At 37.0% G+C, this 12210-nt stretch overlaps 1 protein-coding gene across 2 annotated transcripts in view; it reads left to right on the top strand.

Annotated features, from left to right (window-relative positions):
* Positions 1-12210, top strand: part of PDE4D (phosphodiesterase 4D) — a 1287470-nt gene that overhangs the window by 156882 nt on the left and 1118378 nt on the right. The window lies entirely within an intron of this gene.

The following is a 12210-nucleotide window of genomic DNA, read 5'->3' as shown; positions in this document are numbered from 1 at the left end:
AATTAAAAAGCTTCTGCACAGCTAAGGAATCTATCACAAGAGCAAACTGACCACCTACAGAATGGGAGAAAATATTCACATGCTACACATCTGACAAAGAGTTGATAACTAGAATACATATAGAACTAAGGAAAATCAGCAAGCAAAAAATCAAACAACCCTATCAAAAAAGTGGGCAAAGGACATGAACAGAAAGTTTTCGAAAGAAGATAGACTAATGGCCAACAAACATATGAAAACATGCTTAACATCTCTAATCATCAGGGAAATGCAAATCAGAACCACAATGAGATATCACTTATCTTCAGTGAGAATGGCCTTTATCAGAAAGTCCCAAAACAACAAATGTTGGCATGGATCTGGAAAGATAGGAACATTCATACATTGCTGGTGGGACTGCAAGCTAGTACAATCTCTGTAGAAAGTAATATGAAGATACTTCAAAGAACTACAAGTCTACTATTTGATCCAGCAATCCCATTACTGGGCATCTACCCAAAAGAACAAAAGACATTTTATAAAAAGGTCATCTGCACTCGAATGTTTCTACCAGCACAATTCACAATTGCAAAGATGTGGAAACAACCCAAGTGCCCATCAATATATGAGTGGATTAATAAAATGTGGTATATGTATACCATGGAGTTCTACTCAGCCACAAAAAACAATGGTGATCTAGCACCTCTTGTATTATCCTGGATAGAGCAGGAGCCCATTCTACTAAGTTGAAGTATCACAAGAATGGAAAAACAAGCACTATATCAAACAAGCACTACCATCAAATTGGTATTAACTGACCTACTGGACAGGAGTTCTATATTTAGAAATGTCGGAAACAACCCAAATGCCCATCAATACATGAATGGATTAGTAAAATGTGGTATATGTATACCATGGAGTATTACTCAGCTATAAGAAATAATGGTGATATAGAATCTCTTTTGTTCTCCTGGTGAGAGTTGGAATTCGTTCTACTAAGTGAAGTATCCCAAGAATGGAAAAATAAGCACCACATGTACTCACCATCAAATTGGTTTCCCTGATCATCACGTAAGTGCACATTTGGGAATAACAACAATTGGGTGTCAGACAGATGTGGGGGGTAGGGGGAGGGGATGGGTGTATACCTACATAATCAGTGCGATGCGCACTGTCTGGGGAATGGACACGCTTGAAGCTCTGACTCGGGGGGATAGAGGGGCATGGGAAATATACATAATCTAAACTTTTGTACCTCCATAATAAGCTGAAATAAAGATTTTTTAAAAAAAAGAAAAGAAATACGAATAGGTATGTGTAGAGAAAGGGTTGGGGGGAAGAATAGTGGCTCCTTCTGGATTGAGGGAATCTAATTTATTAATTTTTAATTCAACATTTACTGATTGTTTCCTGTGTACTAGATACTAAACTAAGTGCTAGGAACACAGGATAAATAAGAACTTTAGTTCTTGTCTTCGGAGAGCTTGCCAGCCATGGAGGGAGCATATGGGTAAGGTGTGTGGAAGAGGTAAGCAGTGGTGCTCCCAGGCCTGAAGGGGGTGCCTCTCCTACACAACACCAAGATGGCATTCATTCTCATGGTGTCTCAGCCCAACTGACAGCTGAGTGAGCTGCATGTTCCAGCAGAGGGTGCCTTTTGTTTGTAGTCCTTTTTGTACTCTGTTTTGTGCTAAAGGTTTTAGTACATTTATAGTCCCTCTAGACCTTAAGTTCATGAAGACCACAAAGCTAGGTTTTATCGTCTTTGTAAACTTTTGTGCTATCTAGAGCACTGCCTTGTGCACAGTAGGCATTGAAGACTGTTGGAATGTAGTTAAGTTTTGTGTTTGTTGGAAAATAAAATATGTCTCATAGAAGGCATAAGTGTCCTATTTTTCACCAATCCCATCTGTCTCAGTTTTTACAGTTGTGTTGTGTGGCAGAGGCCAATGGTAGTTGGTGCTGTGTTGAAGCCATACCTTTGACACTTGATATTATTTTTTGAACTATGAAGACTTTGCAGGCAGTTTTAAGTTCTCATCCCTCTATGGCTAAGATGTTTCTTATTAAGGTAGAAAAAAAGAGCAAAATATTAGTAAGCCACTCTGTTCATATTTTTTAAAAAGTTACTTGTTAAAAAGTCACCTTTTATCCCAATTTCACATTCTATTTCAGTTCATCCCTACCTACCTAACGCTAAGTCAATATTCTGAGATTGTTTAGGAGGCTTCTTATTTTTCCTCAGAGGTAAACTCAATTACCTTTTAAATGATTTTATAGCTGACAGCAAATGGTCCATGAAGTATATGAATAAAAATGAGAACAAACATTTCATGCTTAAATAACTATAATAGTAGTCAGTGTAATGGGCTGAAATTTCAAAAATAACTGGTGACAAATCACTTAGTGACCACTTTCTATGGTTTCTGCAAAAATATCAATTGCAGGTGTTCTTATATGTGTCTTACTCTAGTTGGCAATTTATGATGAATTTTATTTTATGTGAACAAGGGTTTATCTTTGGAGTACGAATGTCTATGGAGATCAAATGTAAGAAAAAAAGGGCTATGACTTTGTTTCATCATTGTAGTAAATGGTCTTTTAGAATGTTGTTATTTCTTTAGAAAATATTACTTAAGTATCTACAATTGCTTGTCATATTTCATGGGAATGGTATAACCTTCTAGGTTTTTCCAGGGTATGCATAAATCTCCTCTATCACTAAGGAAACAGACTAATTCTGCTATTTCTTAAATTGTTTTTATGGCACTTTTAAGAATCATCATGTTTTCCAGATTGTTGTGACAGATTGAAGGTAGTCACGCCTGCACTCATGGTGAAGGGTATAAGTAAGTAGTGTTAAATGGGCGTCCTGTTGTCCTGTTTATTTGAAGTTGTGCAGTAAAAATGTCTCCATTGATACTAGCTATTTCTACAAAGCTCTATATTTCGTCAGAGACACTGTCCCTTTTACTAGTGTACTAGGAGACATTTTAAAACGCTTTTCAAATCTTGGAATCTGGTGATTGCATTTGAAACAGCTTTACAAATATGCAAAGCCAGTCATGTGGTCTGCTGGCTTTTCTTTAAAAGTGCCATTCACTTGTCAAGGTTTGTACAAATAGACCTGAAAGAATTCTCAAGGTTATTTTTTGCATCCCATCTTAGATGAATTTGGGAAGTTGTGGGCACCACGTCACCCCATGCACCTGCGTGGCCGTGAACTGAGGCTGGCAAGGTAGTGTCTCTTTGTTTTTGCTTTAGTAGTGCTATATTCCCACACAGCTTTTCTTCAAGAGAAGGAACGGGTAGAAATTTTCCTCCTCTTACCTGTCTTTTGATGTCTTGATTTTTCTGAAACGTAATTTTTTTATCCTTAAACTCCCAAACAGAATTTGTTATTTCCTTCTCTGTAATTTTTTTATTTGTATTTGTGTATTTTAAGTAAGGTTGTTTTCTGGTTGTAATGGGGAGCTTTAGGCAAGTTCTTTTTTTTGCTTCTTTTCTAAGTAAGCAGGACTTTATAAAAAGTTACAAGCTCAAGAAGTGACAGCAGAATCCTTCTTATCTCATCTCTGTTTATTCAGCGTAGTGGATTAGCAGACACTATGCTCCATGAAGTCTCCATACGAATATCTATGACATTCTGCAAGGCTGCTCTTTAGTACACCTGTGTACTTCAGGTCCCCCTTGTGGTGATGTATGTTTACCAAGAGTTCCAAATCTGTTGCTATTATATTATGTAATATAATTAATTATTATGTAAATTAATGTAACGTATACAGGTAAAGAGGAGTGTACATATGAAAGCTAAATAGAATGCTAGTAAATTTACTGAAGAAAAATTGTTGTTGAATTAGTTGTAGGTGAGCCAATCATAAAAGATTGGGGAAAATGTAAATGATTCTTAGGTTGTAGAAATCTAACTAGCAGATTCATATTCAAAGGCCTTGGCTCTACATCAAAAGAGTAGCCAATTATATGCATTTAAATGATTGCATTTATAAAGAATGCTTAAGGTATTATTTTTGAAGATTCTTGACTTTAATGTATTTATTTAATAAACTGGCCAACTATCTATCCTGAATATGTCAGATAAGAGGGCTTCTAATGTGAGGATAAATTGCAAGCCACTAGCTGTTCTCTCTTCCACGAGTGGGAATGAAAGGTGAGTGAAATGTTATAGATTTTCACTACTAGGATCCTCAGGTAAATCTGTCTGGTCTGGACCTAGAAGAAACAGCTTTTCCATCAGTTGGTCTCGTTAGGTGCAAGAGCAATGGTACAGATGGGAGGATATCCTGTTGTCTTAGGTTGTCCTTAAGAAATGCCACTAGGGTCTCTTTTTTCATAACACAGCTTATGACAAAGTAAACTACTGCCATTCTAACACTTCAGCTAAAAGCAAATCACACACTTCTTCTTATATCTTGCATTTGTATCTTAATTCAAACTTTAGTGTTATAGTTAAGATCTCAGGCATCAACTTCTTTTGGGAGCAGTCTGGTGGCCAGAAGTGTCCCTAAAAAGTGCCACTTCTCAGGAGTTCCTACACTTAGATAGAAGATTGTTTCAGGGACCTTTTACCCAGAAGATAACCCTATTATTGAGAGACCTTATAATAGCAGACATATATGCTACCTTCTTTTTCATTGCTATGAATTTTTATCATCAACTAATTTTTCATTTTCTTGAGATCAGATAATAGCCACATTAATAGCTCCCTACTAGCAAGCATAGCACTTGAAACAGAGTAGGTGCTGAATAGATGTAGAAATAATAATCAAGTTCCCAAAGTGGGGCATTTAGTTCTTTTACATTATAATTGTAACAGAAATTTGTTTCCTATGACAAATTGCAGTTTTATCATATCAATTTGTTGGATCTTGTCTAATCTCCTCATTCACTGTGCTACACATTATAAGATGGTTGCGTGTATTTTAATTTAGAGCTGTGACCACCCTGTATTTGTTCAGCTGATTTTTCGGAAATGGCTGAATATGAGACAGATTTTTTCTTTTTCAGTAGTGAGCTTGACTCAGTGCATATGAAATTCATGCAGCCCTCATCTGCCTTTTCCTTTCCTGCAGATGATTGTTCATGGGGCTTCATTTGCCTCCCTCAAATATAACAACAGCCCAGAGGTGAATTTATCAGATAGTGCAGCCACCTTGGGAGACTTGGTGCATTTTACACATCCTGCTGTGATATAGACCAATCAACCCAAGTCTTTTATGTGTTCCTTCTGTATTGTAACTCCCATGAGGTAAAGTGTTAAGCTACATTAAACCTCATAAAGAGAAATTTGAGTTCGTGATGTGTAACTTCTCAGTAATTGTAATTAGTATAAAATGCTTCTTGAATTTGCTAACTGATACTTGAAAAAAAGTTATCAGTTTTCTCATTTCTATTTAAATATTGAATACCAAAAACTTTTTAATAGAGCATTTAGTACTTATCATAAAACTTTGCATGTAGTTTTGACTGTATGCAGAATTATATCAAATGATCAAGAGCAGACAGCTCATAAAACTAAGAGCATAAACGTAATTTACAACATTTATAAGAGAAAAGTATATTTTGAATTTCAAAGTGTGAGTAAAAACTGAAGTTGAAATTTTTGCACAACCAACCTACATATCAGCAACAATTTATGGGAAAATATCTGTTATTAAAATAGGATAAAAGATGGGCAAGACTCCTAATAGAAAAGGGGAAGTAGCCACTGTGTAGATAACAGTGAACCTGGACGTATAAGATGGAGGTAATATCAGAAAACATGGTAATACAGTACTAATACTCATAATTATAGCCAGAAACTTCACTATTCCCTCTCAGTGATAGAATAAGTAGACAGAAAATCAGTAAAGATATAGAAGACTTGAAAAACACAATTAATTAACGTCATTGACATTTTAGAACACTCCACCCAATAGCACAATATACATTCTTTTCAAATGTACATGAAACATTTACCAAGCAAGATAAATTATATTTTGGTCCATAAAATAAGTCGCAATACATTTAAAGGAATTGCAGAGGATGTTCTTGAATCAAAATGGAATTAAATTTTAAACCAGTAACAGAAAAATTCCTGGAAAGCACTAAAATATCTAGACACTAAATAGCATACTTCCAAATAACCCATAAGTAATAGGTCAAACTATAGTTCCCCCCAAACATGTGCCCATATCCTAACTCTTAGAACCTGGTGAACATGACCTTATTTGGGAAAAGGAGCTTCACAGATGTAATTAGGTTGAGGATCTTGAGATGAAATAATCCCAGATTATCCAGCTGGCCCCTAAACCCAGTCAAAAGTGTTGTAGATTATTTGTATTTGTCAACTAATTTAGTTCTCACAACAATGTTATTTACTGATGATGGGCTAAATCACTTCCCAAGGCCCACGATGTATCCTATTTTCAGGCATTGGGTGCTGAGGGTTCCAGAAGTCTCTTACATTTGGTGACATGAGCCTGAGGTCGTGAGGTATAGCTCTCCCTGCCTCAGATTATATCTATAACCTTGGTTTGCACTTTTTCCTGGTTTGCTTCTCACCTTTTTGTAGTGTTTGAGGTATTGTTAGTGACTTGGTAATTTTTCCAGATAATTTCTATTATTGAAGAGTTAGCTTTTTCTTATATTCATTAATTCATTCATCATATTAAAGAATTGAGACTTCTGCTTCCAGGAAGATGGAGTACACATACACATGCTGGCTAAGTACAGCTAAAAATCCTGGATATTATATACAAAAAATAAAAAAAAAATACTCTGAAAGGTAGAGAGAAGAAGGCAGACTGGTTTGAGATTTGGGGGCCCAAGGAAGAGCATGGTGTTGAGTTCCCTGGGTTTTCTTTTTGCCTCATGTATCCTAGACTTGGAGCTGAAGAAGTCAATAACCCAGAAATGGCAATGGGCACAGACAAAATTATCCTCAACAAAAGCATGCTTTCTATAGCTAAAGTACTAGGAAAGGGTCAACATAACAAGACAGAAAACTTTTAGGCAATAACCACTATACTCTAGGGAAACAACAGAGAAAAAGTTGTGGACCCACCCACACCCACACCAGCAAAAGCCAAGTAGGGAGCCTAAGATTTCATCTTTGTGAGGCTCTAATGAGGTCCCCCATACCCACACTAGGATAGTGTCAGAAAAGCACAGGCAGAGGATCGGGACTTCTGTCACCACTAAGCCCCATTCCCGGGTCAGTGGAGACCACATGGGAAGCCTAGACTTCAAACCCACCTGGCTCTTAGAGAAAAATCTTTTAGTTTTTCCTCATTGTATATACTAATTTGCTTGACTGTAATAATCATCTCATATGTGTATGTATATCAAAACATCATTTTGTATATTTTAACTATATATTAAATACAATAAAAAATAAATATAAGGACATATATAGAAAAGGAAAACAACAATAGCAACAAAAAAATTAAAAGGCAGAGATTGGCATAGTAAAAAACAAAATATGACCCAACTATATGCTGTCTATAAGCAACTCACTTCAAAAATAGTGATATAGGCAGATTGAAAACAAAAAGATAAAAATATATATCCTATAAACATTTATCAAGAGAAAGCAAGAGTGGTTATATTAATAAAGTAGACTTCAGAGCAAAGACAATTACCAGTGACAGAGAAGGACTTTATGTAATCATAAAAGGGTCATTCCACCAAGAAGATATAGAAATAGCAATCCTAAATGTGTGTGCAGCCAGTGGCAGAGTTAAAAATATACAAGCAAGAACTGATGAAACTGTAAAGAGTAATCGACAAATCCATAATTATAGTTGAAGATTTCAACACTTCTCCCTCAACAATTGATGGAATGGCTAGATTGTAAGTCAACGATAGAGAATAACTCCACAGTACTATCAAACAAGTGGATATTATCAACACTTAGAGAACATTCCTTTTAATAACAGCAAAATACACATTTTTTCCCAACTTTTTACAGAACTTATACCAATATAAACCATATCGTAGGCCATAAAAAGAACCTCAACCAAATTAACAATAATTGAAACCATACAGAGTGTTTGTTCTCTGACCACAATGGAGTAAAACTGGAAATCAATAAGAGAAAGATAACAGGAGAATCTTCAAACACTTGACACTAAGCAACAAATCTCTAAATAATACATGGATCAAAGAGGAAATCTCAAGGGAAATAAAAACAAGCTGAATAAAAGTAAAAACACACTATAAAATCTGTGGGACACAACTAAAGCAATGCTGAGAGGTGAATTAAAAGTAATAAATACATATATTAAAAAAGAGAAAACGACTTGATCAGTAACCTAAACTCTTACTTCAAAAACCTGGGAAAAAGAAGGTAAAAGTAAACCCAAAGCAAGCAGATGGAAGAATAGAATTGGTTTTATAGGCTGATTAGACAACATTGCTTCTGTTAAAAAGTATGATTTTTAAAAATATATTGTGGCCTTCAAAGTGCAAATACCCTATTAAATCATGAGAAAATGAAACTGAGTTGATGATAGCAGTAATAATTAAGATAATGGTTACTTATACTGCCCTTTTTCTTAAACATAACCAAAGATGTCTCTGGAAATGAGTTACTGAGAATGAAGCAGCATTCTTCTTTCTCTTTTGATTAATCAAAATTCATCTTATATTAAGGAATGGTTTAGTCATAAATTTAAGCTGATTTTCAGAGGGATAGCTAAGTTGCTTCTCATATTCATTTCCTTATTTATTTAACAAGGAGCAGAAAAATATCTTGACCAGTGGTTCTCAACCTGGACTGCAAATTGAAATCACTTAGAGAACTTGAACATATACTGATGCCCAATCATCAATGTATTTTAAAGCTCTTTGAAAACAGAAATGGCATATAAGAACATTGTAACTACAATAACACATCAAATACACTAGATGTGATATGGGATATCTTCTGATCTTTGCTTAAATGGTGATACATATTTTTTCCAGAGAAATCATAAGAAGGTTTCTTGCAAAAAATTTACTAATACTAAAAAATATACCGGTATTAGGATCCCATCCAGGGAGATTCTGATTTAATTGATCTATGGCAGAAATTCTGAAAATACAGTCTAAGACCTGCAGCAGCAGCAGCAGCAGCAGCACCTGGGTACTTGTTAGACATGCAAATTCACAAGCCCCAGCTCTGACCTAGGGTTCTGTGTTTTATTAAGTCCCTCGAGTGACTCTGAGGCAGCGTGTCTCAAAATTTAATGTGCATGTGAATCTCCTGGGGAATGTCACAATGAGGCAGATTTGGATTTGTGGTCTGGTATAGTGCCTGAGATTACTAACAAACTTCCACAGATGCTAATGCTGCTGGTAGTGAGCCACAGTTTGAATAAGAAGGGTGTACAGGACATCTGGACATTTGCATTTTTAAAAACTTCCCAAGTGGGAACACAGCCAAACTATGGGAGACTGCCATAGCGCACAAAACTTGAATAGTCTCTCCTTGGTTTTCTGTACCTGAGATTGTGGAGTCATTGAAGAGCACATACTTCTTATTTTCTTTAAAGTGATGATAACTGCATTTAAGTTGCTCCTTGGTTGCCCAAGAAACCCATTTGTGATGGTTTTATCCTTTTTTTCTAGAACCAATGTTTGAACACTCTGCTTTACTTGGGAGTCATCGTTGACTTAGTTACCCCTTTTTTCACCCCAAATGGAACTTATTGCTAAGGTCTGTAGATTCTACCACTCTTGAATCTATCTAGTTTTCGCCATTTTTCCTGTCAATTCTCTGGTGCATGTCTTCAACATCTCTTGCTTAAATTGCACTACAGTGTCCCAACTAATTTCCCTGCCTTTAGTCTGGCTGTCCATCTCTTATCCATTTTCCATATGGCATTCAGAGTGTTTATTCTTGCCACTTCTCATCTTTAAAACTCTTCAGTAACTTTCTACTGCTTTCAGAATTAAGTCAAAACTCCTTAATATGACTTAAAAATCACTAATGGTTTGGAGCTTGCTAACCTTGCCAGGATCTACTCTGTACCTTAAACTGAATATGTTTTTCCATATGCACCATTTTCTCTGTAGGTTCTAAGCCTTTGAAGAGGTGATCCCTCTGCTTGGAGTGTCCTTCTATTCTCTGATGTGCCTAATCCTTACTCTTCTTTTTGCTAAGATGCCACCTCTGAACAGATGCCTTCCTTGATCCCACCTCTCTTAAGGCTGTTACATTCCCTTTTATTTTCCTTGGTGTTGCAAATCATCACACTGAACTTCAATTTCTCCTTTACTTGTTTATCCTCCTCAATAGCTCCTTATGGATAGGGATTACCTTGTTCACTGTGTATCAAGCCCAGTGTCTATATTATACTCTGTGCTCAATAAATATTAACAAAATTCTCACTGGTGTGGAGGAGGGACCCTACCATGACATATCGGTGAGAGAGAGGTTTTGAGGCAGGTAGAACAGTTAGAAATCCACAAATCATATGTTAGGTAGTGGCTTCTCTGTTTATCACAGTTCCCTCCCCTACCCCGCTCCCCTACTCTCCCCTCCATTCTCCTCTCCTCCCGAGTCTCGCTCTGTTGCCCAGGTTTCAGTGCAGTGGAGTGATCACAGAACTGGGCTCAAGCAGTCCTTCCACCTCAGCCTCACGAGTAGCTAGGACTACTCGCATATGCCACCAGACTCAGCTAATTTTAAAAAATTTTTTGGAGAGACAGAGTCTGGCTGTGTTGCCCAGACTGATCTCGAACTCCTGGCCTCAAGTGATCCTCCCACCTCAGCCCCCCAAAGTGCTGGGATTATAGGTGTGAGCCATTGCACCTGTCCATTTCTGTTTATTATAGCAGGGTATCTAGAAAAAGTGTACCTAAAACAAGTGGGGAAGAAGTATTCTAATTAGGCTGGATGACATATTTTCTTTTTCTGAAGTGTCACAATGTAAGTTTTAAAGTTTTAATAATTAAATTCTTTATATCCTCGCAGCAGTTCTTTTTTTTAGCTTTCATTTTCTTCCATAACCAGATGAAGATTCTGGTTTAACTGACACAATTCCATGCTCTGAGTTCTTGCATTTTTCCTACCTTTTTTCCTGGGTTGTGTGTAGTAAATTGCCCAACATACACTTACTCAGCTCTGGGTCAGAAAAGAATAAAACGCCTTTGGTTATGGAGCTGGCACTCTTCTTTGGTGAGTTACAAACCCCTGTATTCTAAAAGATCTGCAGATCTGTGTGATCTCTTCTGTAATTACAAACTTTGAAGGAAATGCCAGTTTTAAAAGATTGCAGTTCATTTCCTATATGCATATTTGCCTAAGGAAATTTTGTAACATAAACCAAAGTTTAGTAAATAAACAGCAAATGAATAAGTGTATGGGTTGGTGACAAACACTCTAGCCCAACATCTCCAGGGCCTTTGCTAGTGTTTCACTAAAATTCTGCACCCTTTACCATGTTCTCTTGATTTCTGTTTTATAGGGTCATTGGGTCATCCTCTTTAGCAATCTGCAGAGCACATTTTTTTTTTTTTTTAAGAGAAACAGGATCTCATTCTGTCTCGCAGGCTGGAGTGCAATGGCGTGATAATAGCTCACTTCAGCCTTGAACTTCTGGGCTCAAGCAATCCTCCCACCTCAGCCTCCAGAGTCGCTGGGACTGCGGGCGTGAGTCACCATGTCTGGCTACAGAGCACAATTTTTTCAATTTCAGAATAGTACGGGGATGCACATGTTTTGATTACATAATTTGCTTTTGTACAGTTTGAGTCAAACTTGTGTGTCCTTCACCCAGATAGTGTGCATTGTACCTATTAGATGTGAATTTACCCATCCCTTCCTTCTCCTTCCCACCTGCTTGATTTCTGTTGAGTTTTACTTCCGTATGTGCACATAAGTGTTGATCGATTAGTTCCAATTTAGTAGTGAGTACATGTGTTGTTTGATTTTCCACTCTTGCGATTCTTCACTTAAAAGAATAGTCTCCAGTTCTATCCAGGTTGTTATGAAAGATACTAGATTACCAATTTTTTTATGGCTGAGTGGTACTGATGCAGACTTCTGTGGGGAAGGTTGATGGTCCCTTTGTGGACCACATTCCAGCGCAAATTATTGTCAGTGTTTCTCCTGTAGGGGGAGACTGGCACACAGAATACCAGCAGGGGTCTCTCTCCCTGGGCTACTCTTCTCAACTGGAGAACTAGACAGTCTTGCTTCTGTGCCTTTCCTTATGCACCTGCACACAGGAATTGCCCTAGAATCCA

Source organism: Lemur catta, chromosome 12 (genome assembly GCF_020740605.2).
Source record: "Lemur catta isolate mLemCat1 chromosome 12, mLemCat1.pri, whole genome shotgun sequence".
Lineage (NCBI taxonomy): Eukaryota > Metazoa > Chordata > Mammalia > Primates > Lemuridae > Lemur > Lemur catta.
The sequence above is the reverse complement of the archived record's forward strand: the minus strand, read 5'-3'. Positions and strand labels throughout refer to the sequence as shown.